This window comes from Eptatretus burgeri, chromosome 9, assembly GCF_056783735.1.
Source record: "Eptatretus burgeri isolate ZD-2024b chromosome 9, Ebu_testis_v1, whole genome shotgun sequence".
Lineage (NCBI taxonomy): Eukaryota > Metazoa > Chordata > Myxini > Myxiniformes > Myxinidae > Eptatretus > Eptatretus burgeri.
In genome coordinates this window covers 39,418,809-39,435,362 of record NC_140969.1, presented here as the reverse complement: position 1 = coordinate 39,435,362, position 16,554 = coordinate 39,418,809, and the positions used below count along the sequence as shown (strand labels likewise).

The 16,554-nt window shown below is 46.3% G+C and overlaps 1 protein-coding gene across 10 annotated transcripts in view; it reads right to left on the bottom strand.

The window, feature by feature from the left end:
• The window catches only part of LOC147019951 (uncharacterized), a 140,623-nt gene that overhangs the window by 13,613 nt on the left and 110,456 nt on the right, over positions 1-16,554 (bottom strand). For 7 of the 10 annotated variants that reach the window (XM_085894855.1, XM_085894859.1, XM_085894849.1 and 4 more), the window contains 4 exons: positions 6,798-6,875; positions 3,517-3,594; positions 3,211-3,357; positions 118-195 (listed from right to left, as the gene is read on the bottom strand). The gene's annotated coding sequence lies outside the window, so the exon portion shown is untranslated. The remainder of the gene's footprint in view (positions 1-117; positions 196-3,210; positions 3,358-3,516; positions 3,595-6,797; positions 6,876-16,554) is intronic. The other 3 variants (XM_085894852.1, XM_085894851.1, XM_085894856.1) reach the window with 3 other exon arrangements.

Here is a 16,554-nt window from a genome sequence, read left to right as displayed (position 1 = left end):
ATGCTCCTCATACATATACAGAAAGTCAGCATTAATTGGGCATAGAAAATGTAATCGGTTGACGTACGAGAGCACATTTCAACAAAGAACGGGAATATAAAACAGTCTCTAACTCACCCGTCACTGATTTTCCAAGAACTCATCAAATTTACCACTCACCAACATCTTCTGATGACTCTCCAGCATGCTCTTCCTCTAACAATAAAGCCACACAAAGAGATCAAACAAGAATACAGTTTTTTTTTTCTTTTTCTCACTTATGTCATTGAAAACTTTGATGTATCAACATGAAAACAGATGCATAGGGTGGATTAATGGGAGTAATAAAGATCAAGATTTTGGATGGGGGAAGATATGATATGGTGGTGAACAGCTGTTTTGAAGACCTGGTGGGAGGAGTGGGATTGAAGAGAGAATGGGAGTTTGTTCCATACGCAGGGAAAACGAGGAATGAAAGAGTGAAGGTGAGGAGTGATTCTTGATTTTGGCAGTTTCACCAGAAAGGGTTTTTTGTCAGAACTTGAGTACCCAGAGGAAATATAGGGGGGACAGACAGCAGACATAGCAGGGGAGCAAGGCCGGAGAGGAGACGATAGAAGACAGAAAGACCACCGACATGTTTCTGGTGAGAGAATGAGAGACCCAAAGACTCAACTTTATCGCGAGAGATACCAATGATCCTCAAAGCCTTGATTTCCACAGCGTGAAGTCGAGCTAGGTATGAGGCAGGAGCTTCACCTCAAAGTGGGGAGCAGTACCCCATCAGGCTGCAGATGAAAGCTTTGTAATGGTTAGAAGCTCAGGTGTGCCAAGGAATGACTTTGCACAATGTGGGATACCCAGTCGGCGACTGGCTTTGGAGGCCAGCATGGAGATGTGCTTTCCCAGGAAGGATCATGGCAGAGAGACAGTCGGACGCACAAGTTTGAAAGAAAGGACTTCTTCAATGGAATTGTTGAGAACGTACATGGGATGGGGGGGCAGGGGAGGGGGGTTCCAGATGGTCCTTTCAGAGAGACATCGTGAGGGAGTGAGATTTGGTTTGAAAGACATATTCCAAGTGTTCGACAAGCTTGTGATTTTATCCAGATCAGCAGTGAGCGACGAAGCTGCTGTTTGCCGGTCTGAGGGATGACCGATGGTACGGCAGAGGGTGGAGTCATCAGCAAAGAGATATAGAGAATTTTCCAGAGAGTCGGAGAGATCATTGATGAAAACGAGAAAAAGAACAGGGCCCAGAACGCTACCTTGAGGAACTCCAGCCTGGACAGGAAGAGGGGATGAAAGAACTCTATTTCGGGCCACACGGTGACTGCGACAGGAGAGGAAGTCTGCGAGCCATGAGTGGAGATGGCCTTGGATACCATAGGAAGAGAGTTTGGTGAGCAGGCAGGGTGCCAGACTGTGTCAAAAGCACGTGATATGTCCAGAGATACGGCTCGGATTTCCTGTCTGGCATTGAGGGCTTCCATCCATTGTTGGGAAAGCAGAAGTAGCATGTCCTGGGTTGAGTGACCTGGTCCAAGTCCAAATTGATTGTCAGAAATCAAGTCATTGGAGAAGAGGAAGGATTTGATTTCGGAAGTGATTATGGATTCCGTGACCTTGCCGATGATTGGGAGCAGGCTGATTGGTCTGTAGTTGCAAGGATCAGTTTTTGCACCTTTTCATGCAGAGCGATAATGTTTCTCATTTCCAAGCAAATGGCAGATGACCTTGAGAAAATGAGAGTGTGAATAGAACAGAGAGAGGGCGAGCAGAGCAGCAGAGCAGTTTTTAGGACATGTAGGCTGATGCCATCAGGACCGGTTGCAGAATCTGAGTCGAGGTTTGACAGCAAGCTGTTCACCTTGTAGGACAAAAAGACACAGAGTCCAGGAACAGCTGGGTGCTATTGGGTAAGGTGGGTTCAGAAAGCGATTGGTTTGGGACACAAGATTTAGAAGCAAACACAGAATTTAGGCATTCATCCTTTTCACGTGCAGGGCCAGCTGTGCAGCCATTGGAGGCAAGGGAGGGAGTGGAGGGGGAGCATACACCAGAAATGGACTTAACCAGATGCCACCAGGATTTGAGGAAGGAGATAAGTCTGAGGGTTCAGACTTGAGATGAGAAAGGTGTTGTTTCAAGGCTCTCCTCAGGGTAGACACATACTTGTTCCAAGCTTTGTGGAAGGAACTGAGATTGCCTTCCGTCGGATTTGCCTTCCATGAGGCGAACGCAAGTTGTTTCAGGACAACTGCCTCGCAACAAGCTTCAGTGTACCATCGGCGGAAAGAAGGGTAGGACATGATGATGACTCCACTCTCTGCCGTGACATCCCTCACCCTTCAGACAGGCAGGCTGTCACCTCTTCAATCTCCCTCTTTAGACCATGATAAACAATCACAAACTGGTCAAACACTTGGAATATGTCTCACAATCATGATAAATCTCACACTCTCACAATGCCTCTCCGAAAAGACTGTCGAGCAAACCCTTCTATATACTTTCTCAACAATCCCCTTGAGGAAGTTCAGTCTTGCAAACTCACAGGTCTCACGATCAGCCAACATCTTCCGTGGGCAAACCACATTTTAAGTTGGCCCCCAAAGCCAGCTGTCCACTGGGCATCCTCTGTCGTACAAAGTCCTTACTTGACACACCTGAACTGCTATCCACCTCCAAGGCCTTCATCCGCAGCTTTATGGAGAACTGCTCACTTCTCCAGGCTGGTACCGCTGCCTCAGCTAAATTCTGTTGAAACCAAGGCCTTGAAGAATATTGAAATCTTCCACGATGAAGCTGAGTCCATGGGCCTATCTCTTTGCCATCGCTGACAGTACGGTGGTCTCTGTCTTCTGCCGCCTCCTTTCTTGTCATGTACCCTCTGATCTTTCCGTGCTTTGTCCACCCCACCCCCAGACCCACAAGGTTTCTGCAGGGCTTACACAGTCCACCATCAACCCCCTTCTGGTGAAACTACCGAAATCTCGGCTTAATGCTCACCTTCACTCATTTATTCCTCTTGTATTTTTTGACTGCTTGTGGAACAAACTTCCACATTCTTTTCAATCTCATTTTCCCTCCAGGTCTTCACCACCATTTCAGATCATTCCCAATCCAAAACAATGACCTCTTCTACCCTCGTTAACCCCACCCAAATCTCCCCTCCTCGGAGTTTCCTTCTACATTCATGTTGTTGACCCCATGCATCCACTCATGTCTTGCATTCCTCCCCACACCCATTGTTTGTCAGTCTCCTTCTATCTTGTCTTCCACTCTTGGTGTCCCCCTTGCACCGTTCCTTTTGCGTGCGTCTCCACTGTTCCATTTGCGCCCTGTTGTATCTTGATCCATCCAGTGCACGAACAATGTCTTCAAAAGAAAATAAACCATGCCATTCTGAAACGTTTTTGAATGCACCTCATACATATACAGAAAGTCAGCATTAATTGGGCATAGAAAATGTAATCAGTTGAAGTACGAGAGCACATTTCAGCATAGAACGGGAACATAAAACATTCTCTAACTCACCCATCACTGATTTTCCAAGAACTCATCAAATTCACCACTCACCAACATCTTCTGATGACTCTCCAGCATGCTCTTCCTCTAAAAATAAAGCCACACAAAGAGATCAAACAAGAAAAGTTTTTTTTTTTCCTGAAATTTTGTCATTGAAAACTTCGATGTGTCAACATGAAGACATAGATGCATGGGGTGGATTAATGGGAGTAATAAAGATCAAGATTTGGGCTGGGGGAAGATATGATATGGTGGTGAACAGCTGTTTGAAGACCTGGAGGGAGGGGTGGGATTGAAGAGAGAATGGGATTTTGTTCCAGACGCAGGGAAAATGAGGAATGAAAGAGTGAAGGTGAGGAGTGATTCTTGATTTTGGCAGTTTCACCAGAAAGGGTTTTTTGTCAGAACTTGAGCACCCAGAGGAAATATAGGGGGGACAGACAACAGACATAGCAGGGGAGCAAGGTCGGAGAGGAGACGATAGAAGACAGAAAGACCACCGACCTGTTTCTGGTGTGAGAATGAGAGACCCAAAGACTGCTTAATCGCGGGAGATACCAATGATCCTCAAAAGCCTTTGTTTCCACAGCATGAAGTCGAGCTTGGTATGAGGCAGGAGCTTCACCTCAAAGTGGGGAGCAGTACCCCATCAGGCTGCGGATGAAAGCTTTGTAAGTGGTTAGAAGCTCACGTGTGCCAAGAAATGACTTTGCACAATGTGGGGATGCCCAGTCGACGACTGGCTTTGGAGGCCAGCATGGAGATGTGACTTTCCCAGTCGGACGCACAAGCTTGAAAGAAATGACTTCTTCAAAGGAATTGTTTGGAACGTACATGGGATGAGGGTGGGGGCGGGGGAGGGGGGGTTCCAGATGGTCCTTTCGGAGAGACATCGTGAGGGTGTCAGATTTGTCAGGTTTGAAAGACATATTCCAAGTGTTTGACCAGCTTGTGATTTTATCCAGGTCTGCAGAGAGTGAAGAGGCTGCTGCCTTCCGATGAGAGGGATGAGAGATGGTACGGCAGAGGGTGGAGTCATCAAAGAGATGAGGATTTTCCAGGGAATCTGAGAGATCATTGATGAAAACCAGAAAAAGCATAGGGCTCAAAATACTACCTTGAGGAACTCCAGCCTGGACGGAAAGAGGAGATGAGAGAATTCCATGAAGGAAGTCCATGAGACATGAGTGGAGATTGCCTTGGATACCACAAGAAGAGATTGTGGTGAGCAGTGCGGGATGCCAGACTGTATCGAAAGCTCGCAATATTCCAGGTAGATGACTCTGATCTCATGTTTGGCTTTTAGGACCTCCATCCATTGTTAGGAAAGCAGAAGTAGTATGTCCTGGGTTGAGTGACCTGGTCTAAATCCAAATTGATTGTCAGAAATAAAGTCATTAGGGAAGAGGAAGGATGTGATTTCGGAAGCGATTATGGATTCCATGACCTTGCCGATTGATTGGGAACAGGCTGATTGGTCTGTAGTTGCAAGGATCAGTTTTTGCACCTTTTCATGCAGAGCGATAATGTTTCTGATTTCCAAGCAAATGGCAGATGACCTTGAGAAAATGAGAGTGTGAATAGAACAGAGAGAAGGTGAGCAGAGCAGTTTTTTAGGACACGTGGGCTGATGCCATCAGAACCGGTTGCAGAATCTGAGTCGAGGTTTGACAGCAAGCTGTTCACCTTCTAGGAGAAAAGGACACAGAGTCCAGGAACAGCTGGGTGCTACTCGGTAAGGTGGGCTCAGAAAGCGCTGGGTTTGGGACACAAGATTTTGAAGCAAACACAGAATTTAGGCATTCATCCTTTTCACGTGCAGGGTCAGCTGTGCGGCCAGTTGAGGCAAGGGAGAGGGTGGAGGGGGAACATACACCAGAAACGGACTTAACGAGATGCCACCAGGATTTGAGGAAGGAGACAAGTTTGAGGGTTCAGACTTGAGATGAGAAAAGTGTTGTTTCCTGGCTCTCCTCAGGGTAGACACACACTTTTTCCGAGCTTTGTGGAAGGAACTGAGATTGCCTTCCGTCAGATTTGCCTTCCATGAGGTGAAGGCAAGTTATTTCAGGACAACTACCTCACAACAAACTTCAGGGTACCATGAGCGTGAAGAAGGATAGGACGTGATGATGACTCCACTCTCTGCCGTGACATCCCTTACCTTTCGTACAGGCAGGCTGTCACCTCTTCAATCCCACTCTTTAGACGTTGAAAAAAAAATCACAAACTGGTCAAACACATGGAATATGTCTCACAATCCTGATGAATCTCAAATTCTCAATATCCCTCTCCGAAAGGACTGTCTGGCAAACCCTCCTATCTACTTTCTCAACAACCCTCTTGAGGAAGTTCAGTCATGCAAACTCACAGGTCTCACATTCAGCCATGATTTTCCATGGGCAAACCACGTTCAAAGTTGGCCTCCAAAGCCAGCTGCCCACAGGGCATCTTCCGTCATACAAAGTCCTTACTTGACACATCTGAACTGCTATCCACCTCCAAGGCCTTCATCCGCAGCTTTATGGAGAATTGCTCTCTTCTCCGAGTCCATGGGCCTATCTCTTGGCCATCGCAGACAGTTTGGTGGTCTCTGTCTCCTGCTGCCTCCTTTCTTGTCATGCACCCTCTGATCTTTCCATGCTTTGTCCACCCTCCCCAACACCCACAAGGTTTCTGTGGGGCTCACACAGTCCACCATCAACCCACTTCTGGTGAAACTACTGATATCTCGGATCAATGCTCACCTTCACTCATTTTTTCCTCTTGTATTTTTTTCCTGCTTGTGGAATGAACTTCCACATTCTTTTCAATCTCATTTTCCCTCCAGGTCTTGAAGACAGCTGTTCACCACCATTTCAGATCACCCCCAATCCAAAACAATGACCTTTTCTACCCTCGTTAACCCCACCCAAATCCCCCCTCCTCAGAGTTTCCTTCTTCATTCATGTTGTTGAACCCATGCATCCACTCATGTCTTACATTCCTCCCCGCACCCATTGTTTGTCAAAGTCTCCTTCTATCTTGTCTTCCACTCTTGGTGTCCCCCTTGCACCGTTCTTTTTGCGTGCGTCTCAACTGTTCCATTTGAGCCCTGTTGTGGCCTGATCCATCCAGTGGACTAACTTTGTCTTAAAAAGAAAAGAAAAACTGCCATTCCAAGAAGTTTATGAATGCTCCTCATGTATGCACAGCAAGTCAGCATTATTTGAGCATAGAAAATGTAATCAGTTGAGGTACGAGAGCACATTTCAGCGGAGAACATGAACATAAAACATTCTCTTACTCACCCGTCACTGATTTTCGAAGTACTCATCAAATTCACCACTCACCAACATCTTCTGATGACTTTCCAGCATCCTCTTCCTCTAACAATAAAGCCACACAAAGAGATCAAACAAGAATACAGTTTTTTTTCTTTTTCTCACTTATGTCATTGAAAACTTTGATGTATCAACATGAAAACAGATGCATGGGGTGGATTAATGGGAGTAATAAAGATCAAGATTTGGGATGGGGGAAGATATGATATGGTGGTGAACAGCTATTTTGAAGACCTGGAGGGAGGAGTGAGATTTTTTTGATTTTTTTTGTATACCTTGTCGAGGATCGTATGAGAGCTAACACATAACGCACATCAAGGGGGGCATGAGACAAGAGGGGCGGGAGTGCGAAGGACAAAACAGTGGGGAACAGAGACATGAGGAGATCTGTGGAAGGGAGAGGAATGGGACGGGGAACATGGGGAATAGAAGATGGACATTACAGGGACCTTCTGGAAGGAAAGCAGGGAATTTGAAGGAGGTGGGCTTGGGTGGATTATCTGGGGTAGAAAAGATCGAGGATTTGGATGGGGGATGAGGAGACGTGGTGGTGAACAGCTGTTTTGAAAGCCTGGAGGGAAAAATGGGAATGAATAGAGTGAGGGAGTTTATTCCAAAGGCAGGAAAAAGAGGAATGAAAGAGTGAAGGTGAGCAGTGATTCGTGATTTTGGTCGTTTTACCAGAAGGGGGTTGTTGGCGGACCTTGAGCGCCCTGCGGAAATGTGGTGGGGACAAATCGCAGAGAGAGCAGGGAGGGCCAAGGCTGGAGAGGAGACAGTAGAAGAGAGAAAGACCACCGTCCAACCTGCGGTGATTGAGTGAGAGCCTCAAAGACTCAGCCTAATTGCGGGAGATGCCAATGATCCGAAATGCCTTGCTTTCTACAGCGTGAAGCCGAGAAAGGTGGGAGGCAGGAGCACCAGCCCAGAGGGGAGAGCAGTACTCTATCAGGCTGCGGACAAAAGCTTTGTAAGTGGTCAGCAGCTCAGGTGGACCGAGGAAGGACTTTGCACGACGGAGAATTCCCAGTTGGCGACTGGCCTTGGAGGCGTGGTTTGAAATGTGGCTTTCGCAGGAAAGGTCATGGCAGATAGTGAGACGCAGAAGCTTGAAATAAAGGAGTTCCTCCAGAGGATTGTTAAGAAAGTGTATGGGGGGGGTTCTAAACGGTCCTTTCGAAGATACATCGTGAGAGTGTGAGATTTGTCCGGATTGAAAGACATGTTCCAATTGTTGGACCAGGTTGTGATTTTATCCAGATCAGCAGTGAGCGACGAAGCTGCTGTTTGCCGGTCTGAGGGATGACCGATGGTACGGCAGAGGGTGGAGTAATCAGCAAAGAGATATAGAGGATTTTCCAGAGAGTCGGAGAGATCATTGATGAAAACCAGAAAAAGAACAGGGCCCAGAACGCTACCTTGAGGAACTCCAGCCTGGACAGGAAGAGGGGATGAAAGAACTCCATTTAGGGCCACACGGTGACTGCGACAGGAGAGGAAGTCTGCGAGCCATGAGTGGAGATGGCCTTGGATACCATAGGAAGAGAGTTTGGTGAGCAGGGCAGGGTGCCAGACTGTGTCAAAAGCACGTGATATGTCCAGAGATACGGCTCGGATTTCCTGTCTGGCATTGAGTACCTCCATCCATTGTTGGGAGAGCAGAAGCAGCATATCCAGGGTAGAGTGACCTGGTCTGAAACCAAATTGATGATCAGAAATCAAGCCATTGGAGAAGAGGAAGGATTTGATGTCTGAAGCGATGATGGATTACATAACCTTGCTGATGAATGAGAGAAGGCTGATTGGTCTGTCGTTGCAGGGATCTGTTTTTGCACCTTTTTTGTGCAGGGCAGTGATGTTTGAATTGAAGAGAGAATGGGAGTTTGTTCCAGAGGCAGGGAAAATCAGGAATGAACGAGTGAAGGTGAGGAGTGATTCTTGATTTTGGCAGTTTCACCAGAAAGGGTTTTTTTCAGACCTTGAGCACCCAGAGGGAGTATAGGGGGGACAGACAACAGAGCAGGCGTGCAAGGCCGGAGAGGAGACCATAGAAGACAGAAAGACCACCGACTTGTCTCTGGTGAGAGAATGAGAGACCCAAAGACTCAACTTCATCGCGGGAGATACCAATAATCCTCAAAGCCTTGGTTTCCACACCGTGAAGTCGAGCTAAGTATGAGGCAGGAGCTCCACCCCAAAGGGGAGAGCAGTACTTTACTTCAGGCTGTGGATGAAAGCTTTGCAGTGGAAAGAAGCTCAGGTGTGCCAAGGAAGGACTTTGCGCGACGTAGGATGCCCAGTCGGCGACTGGCTTTGGAGACCAGCTTGGAGATATAGTTTCCCAGGAAGGATTGTTGGGAAAGCAGAAGTAGCATGTCCAGGGTTGAGTGACCAGTCTAAATCCAAATTGATGGTCAGATTTCAAGCCATTGGAGAAGAGGAAGGATTTGATTTCGGAAGTGATTATAGATTCCATGACCTTGCCGATGATTGGGAGCAGGTTGATTGTTCTGTAGTTGCAAGGATCAGTTGTTGGACCTTTTTAGACAGAGAGGTAATGTTTGCTGATTTCCAAACAGATGGCAGGTGACCTTGAGAAAATGAGAGGTTGAATAGAACACAAAGAGGGTGAGCAGAGCAGCAGAGCAGTTTTTTGGCTTATGCGGTCAGGACTGGTTGAAGAATCTGAGTTGAGGTTTGACAGCAAGCTCTTCAACTTCTCAGGAGAACAGGACCCAGAGTCCAGGAACAGCTGGGTGCTACTGGATAAAGTGGATACAGAAAGTGATGGGTTTGGGACACAAGATTTAGAAGCAAACGCAGAATTTACGCATTCATCCTTTTCATGTGCAGGGTAAGCTGTGCAGCCATTTGAGGCAAGGGAGGATGGAGGGGGAATATACACCAGAAACAGACTTAACTCGATGCCACCAGGATTTGCAGGAGGGAGACAAGTTTGCGAGTTCAGACTTGAGATGAGAAAGGTGGTGTTTCCTGGCTCTCGTCAGGGTGGACACACACTTCTTCCAAGGTTTGTGGAAGGAACTGAGATTGCCTTCAGTCGGATTTGCCTTCCATGTGGCAAAGGCACCTCACTTTCCCAAAACATGGACCAATTTCTATCTTCTCATCCGAACTCTCTCTTCCTCATATGTGGTGAACTCAATTGTCATCATGCCAGTTGGCGATGTGTGGGTACCTCTCTCACCTGTCATGGCACTTCAGCAAAAGACTTCTGCGACTCATTGCGACTGACTCAATTGGTCAACTTCCCGACCCGGATCTCAACCAATGGTAGTCTATCTCTTCTGGATCTGATTTTGACAAATTTCCCTGGAAATATCTGATGTTCTTCCTTTGCTTCAATCGGTTCTTCTGACCACATGGTTGTCAAAGTGGACGTCTCTCTGGCTATTATTAGAGAACCACCTCAGAGCCGTTGAGTCTGGCATTTCACTCAGGCCGAAGGGCAGGGTCTCCATGTAGCCATCAAACTTCTTGACTGGTCTCCCATCGCTATTTTCTCCAACATCAACTCATCCTGGGAATTCATTCAAAGAAACTTTCTCTCCCTCATGCACAGATATATCCCCTCTCGTCTTCAGTTGTCCGACCCTTCCTCCCGCCCTTGGTTCACTGAAGCTTGTGGTGGGCAAGTTGTCCTGAAGCAACTTGCCTTTGCCTCAAGGAAAGCAAACCCAACTGAGGATAATCTCAGTTCCTTCCATAAAGCTCAGAACAAGTGTATATCTACCCTCAAGAGAGCCAGAAAGCAACACTTTTCTAATCTCAAGTCTGAACTCTCAAACTTCTCTCTCCCTCCTCCAAATCCTGGTGGCGTCTTATCAAATATGTTTCTGGTGTATGTTCCCCCTCCACCCCCTCCATTACCTCAAATGGCCGCACTGCTGATACCGCACGTGAAAAGGCTGAATGCCTAAACTCGGTGTTTGCATCGAAATTTTGTGTCCGAAACTCATCGCTTTCTGTACTCACCTTACCCAGTCGCACCCAGCTGTAACTGGACTCTGTGTCCTTTTCTCCTGTCAAACCTCGACTCAGATTCTGCAACCGGTCTCAACAGCATCAGCCCACTTGTCCTAAAAAACCTGCTCCTCTGCTCTTGCTCACCCTCTCTCTGTTCTATTCATCCTCTCATTTGCTCAAGCTCATCTGCCATTTGCTTGGAAATCAGCAAACATTACCGCTCTGCATAAAAAGGTGCAAAAATAGATCCCTGCAACTACAGACCAATCAGCCTTCTCCCAATCATCAGCAAGGTTATGGAATCCATCGTCGCTTCAGACATTAAATCCTTCCTCTTCTCCAATGGCCTGATTTCTGATCATCAATTTGGTTTCAGACCAGGTCACTCTACCTTGGATATGCTGCTTCTCCTCTCCCACCAATGGATGGAGGTAGTCAATGCCAGACATGAAATAAGAGCCATATCCATAGACATATCGTGTGCTTTTAACATGGTCTGGCACCCTGCCCTGCTCACCAAACTCTCTTCCTATGGTATCCAAGGCCATCTCCACTCATGGCTCGCAGACTTCCTCTCCTGTTGCAACCATTGTGTGGCCCTAAATGTATTTCTTTCATCCCCTCTTCCAGTCCAGGATGGAGTTCCTTTAGGCAGCGTTCTGGGCCCTGTTCTTTTTCTGGTTTTCATCAATGATCTCTCTGACTCTCTGGAAAATCCACTTTATCTCCTTGCAGATGACTCCACCCTCTGTTTTACCATCTGTCATCCCGCAGACATGTGAGCAGCAGCTTCTTCTCTCTCTGCAGATATGCGTAAAATCACAAACTGGTCCAACACATGGAACATGTTTTTCAATCCTGACAAATCTCAATCCTGACACTCTCACGATCTCCGAAAGGACCGTTTGGAAACCATATACTTTCTCAACAATCCACTGGGAGAAGTCCTTTCTGTAAAGCTTCTGGGTCTCACTATCTGCCATGCTCTTTCATGGGAAAGCCACATTTCGAAACTGGCCTCCAAAGCCAGTCACCGACTGGGAATCGTCCGTCGTGCAAAGTCCTTCCTCAGGCCACCTGAGCTCCTGACTACATACAAAGCTTTCGTTCGCAGCCTGATGGAGTACTGCTCTCCCCTCTGGGCTGGTGCTTCTGACTCTCACCTTTCTCGGCTTCACGCTGTGGAAACCAAGGTATTTAGGATCATTGGTATCTCCCGCGGTGAGGCAGAGTCTTTGGGCCTCTCACCGCTGGCATGTCGGTGGTCTTTCTGTCTTGTACCGTCTCCTCTTCAGTCTCACCCCCCACCCCCACCCCTGCTCTGTCTGTGATTTGTCCCCACCAGATTTCGGCAGGGCGCTCAAGGTCCGCCAACAACCCCCTTCTGGGAAAACTACCAAAATCACGATTCACTGCTCACCTTCACTCTTTCATTCCCCTTTTTCCCCACCTTTGGAATAAACTCCCTCACTCTGTTCAATTACATTCTTCCCTCCAGGACTTTAAAACAGCTGTTCACCACCACCTCTTATCGTCCCCCATCCAAATCATCGATCTTTTCTACCCCCGTTAATCCACCCCAAACCGACTTCCTTCAAATTCCCTGCTTTCCTTCCTGAAAGTCCCTGTAATGTCCATCTTGGATACCCTGTGTTCCCTGCCCCATCCCTCTCCCTTCCACAGATCTCCTAATGTCTCTGTTCCCCACTGTTTTGTCTGTCCCACTCCCATCCCTCTTGTCTCATGCCCCCCCCCCCTTGCTGTGCATTGTGTGTTAGCTCTCATATGAGCCTCGACAAGGTATACAAAAAAAGGCAAGTTATTTCAGGACAACTGCCTCGCAACAAGCTTCAGTGTCCCATGGGAAGAAGGGTAGGACATGACGATGACTCTACTCTCTGCCGTGACATCCCTCACCCTTCAGACAGGTAGGCTGTCACCTCTTCAGTCCCTCTCTTTAGACCATGAAAAAAAACACAAACTGGTCAAACACTTGAAATATGTCTCACAATCCTGATAAATCTCACACTCTCACGATCCCCCTCTGAAAGGACTGTTTGGCAAATACTCCTTTCTGCTTTCTCAACAATCCTCTTGAGAAAGTTCAGTTATACAAACTCATGGGTCTCACTATCATTCATCATCTTCATTGGGCAAACCACATTTAAACATTGGCCTCCAAAGCCAGCTGCCCACTGGCCATCCTCCGTCATACGAAGTCCTAACTTGACACACCTGAACTGCTATCCATCTTCAAGGCCTTCATTCGCAGCTTTATGGAGAATTGCTCACTTCTCTGGGCTGGTACTCCTGCCTCAGCTCAATGCTGTAGAAACCAAGGCCTTAAGCAATATTGAAATCTCCCACGATGAAGCTGAGTCCATGAGCCGAGCTCTTCACAATCGCAGACAGTTTGGTGGTTTCTCTGTCATCTACTGCCTCCTTTCTCATCATGCACCCTCTGCTCTTTTCGTGCTTTGTCCACCACACAAGGTTTCTGCAGGGCTCACATACAGTCCAACATTAACCTCCTTCTGGTGAAACTACCAAAATCTCGGATCAATGCTCACTTCACTCATTTTTTCCTCTTTTTATTTTTCTGTTTGTGGAACGAGCTTCCACATTCTTCTCAATCTCGTATTCCCTCCAGGTCTTCAAGACAACTGTTCACCACACGGTATTGCTGCAAAGCCCACGGTATTGATTTCCTTCAAGGGGAATGATTTTGATATTATTCTTCCAACTTCTTGGTTGGCTCTCTTTACTAGTATTTTTGTCCATTTATTGCTTTCTATTTTAGAAGTTGTGGTCTTTCTCTGAGAGTTATCAATCTCATCGCACCTATTTTGTTGGCCAATTCTTCTTCAAATCTACACTGCTCATCATCATCCTCATCTTCCTCTTTCTCTCTGCTCAGTTCTCTTTTGTCTTCCTCCTCATTATCATCTACTGTTCATGCTCTTATCCTTTCTGTCTGTGTCGGTGTCATCTGGTTTGGGTGAGTGGATGGGACTTGTTCTCTCTCCAGGAGTAGGTCTGCATCATTTCGCTCCATCACACTTGGTCTCCGTCGCTGGACCTCTGGTACCAAGTCATGTTTTAAGCTTCAGTCTTCCTGCACAGCCTCTACCTGTGCAACCACAGCCAAGTCCCTCCCCCCCCCAATCCTTCTTCCCAACCACCAGGGAGCTACCATCTCCCTTGTCCTCATTTCTCTCTCTGTTTGCCTTTTGGCTCCAGTTTTTATCTCCTTCACTAAAGTTTTTTCCAGGGATATTTGCACGCAATATTGAGGCTCTTGGAAAAGCGATGTGACAAAGGGTAAAATGGCAGTGTATTGACAAGAGAACTACAGGTGTAAGCAGCCCTCAATGGAATAGAGAGAGAGAGAGAGAGAGAGAGAGAGAGAGAGAGAGAGAGAGAGAGAGAGAGAGAGAGAGAGAGAGAGAGAGAGAGAGAGAGAGAGAGAGAGAGAGAGAGAGAGAGAGAGAGAGAGAGAGAGAGAGAGAGAGAGAGAGAGAGAGAGAGAGAGAGAGAGAGAGAGAGAGAGAGAGAGAGAGAGAGAGAGAGAGAGAGAGAGAGAGAGAGAGAGAGAGAGAGAGAGAGAGAGAGAGAGAGAGAGAGAGAGAGAGAGAGAGAGAGAAGCATAGCATAGCATAGCATAGCATAGCATAGCATAGCAGAGCATAGCAGAGCAAGCTGCATCTAAGAGGGTTTTATTTGATAGGGTTATTGGTGATAAACAAAAAAAAATCACAAGTAGTCATGGGGGATTAAAATAATGGTGATTTAAAAATATATCGCAGGTAGTCATGGCTGAACAAGAGATGGTGGCGCAATGACAGCTTGAATTCCAAGAGGGATGATTGGATTGAAGTTGAACTGCCTCTGGAAGACCGTTCCACAAGCAGTAAAAAAGAGGAACAAAAGAGTAAGGGTGAGCAGTTAGCCTGAATTTTGTGAGTTTAGCAAAGTTCGGGATATTTGAAGAGTGTGTGTCCTGGAGATAGGGGCGAAGGTTAGAGGGCTGGTGGAGCAAGACCAGAGAAGAGTTGATTAAAGAAAGAAAAATGAGATAGGAATAGCTCAGGGAGGCAAGGGGGTTGGTGAGGAGTGGCACAGGGTGTTAGTTAACAATACACGATGACCAAGCAAGTACATTCGAGGAGACAGAACGAACTTGTAACATGACTTGCAGTCGAAGAAACAAATGACAACATTTAGACGAGACATATCAGATACAGTATACTTTGGGTTTGATGAAGTTCTCATGGATTTGACTTCACAAAGAAACTATAAACTGATCTATTGATGTCTGGAAACACCACACTGATCCCAACCATGTATCAATTTTATTGAAACACTGATGCTGACCATCTTGTAATAAAAGCATCATGGCGTTCGAGATCAGGGCATTTACAAGGCATTCAGGAAGTTTGAGGAATTAAAAACAATACTCCCATGAGATGCAAATTTGTATTCTTCTTCAAATAAATATATAGAATTCACAAGAACTATATATATATATAAGCAAATACAACCTGTCGCTTTGCTGATGGGGGTATGAAGGAGGGGGGGTTGAGAGAGGAGGGAGGGGATGGAGAGAAAGGAAGAGAGGAGAGAGGGAGGGGAGAGAGAGAGAGGAGGCAGGGGAGAAGAGTGAGGAAGGGGAAGGGAGGTGGGGAGAGCTATGCCTCACCAAATGTTGCTATACCGTGGGAGGGAGGGAGGGAGGGAGGGATGGTGGGATGCGAGGAGGAGGGGGAGAGAGAGAGAGAGAGAGAGAGATATATATATATATATATATATATATATATATATATATATATATATATATATATATATATATATATATATATATATATATATATATATATATATATGGAAGTGGGGTTGGTAAAGAGAATGATATGTTATGCTGAATGACCAAACACACACTCAAAAATAAACTCATGTCAGAACAGCTGTACACATGACACAACAGAGTTTATAATGTAATCCACTGGCACATCTGCAAAAACTTTGATTTCTCAGTTCCACAAAATTTGTGTGAACATGAACCAAAAGTAATTACTGAAGACATGGAAGTACCGCTCACATACGACCAAATGATCCCATCGAGCGTGAACATCGAAAACAAAGCATTGTGACCAGATATCATACTTCGGTACAAAAAAAGAGAAGGCATTTCTGATTGAGGTATTAATACCATTGATTTTGCACTAATGATTCAGAAATCAACACCAAGAAAATGACCAAACACCAAGACCCCAAGAATGAAGTGAGATGACAAAGAACCTCACAGAGATATTAAACATAGGGGCAATACTCCTGGGTGCTCACCTGGTAGCGGCTGGATAAGATAACCAGGCAACCACTGGTAGGCATGGATTACCCACAAAATATGCGATGGAGAAGAAAGTAAATGCCTTTGGATATTTATTTTTAATGCCATGAACAAACCTTGGTACATCACGGGTGATAGCGGTTGTGGTCAAGTTTCAAAGAAATTATGTGTGTGGTTTCAGAAAAGAAAGCAAATACATATTTTGGAGGAAACTCCCCTCCACCCCCCCCCCCCCGAAGAACTCCTGAGAGCCCAATTTTTTAATGTCATGAACAAACTTTAGTACGTCACGGGTGATGAAGATGGTGGTCAAGTTTCATCGGAATTGTATGTGTAGTTTTGGAGTTGAAAACAAATACATATTTTGGGGGGCAACCCCCCTTAGATGCC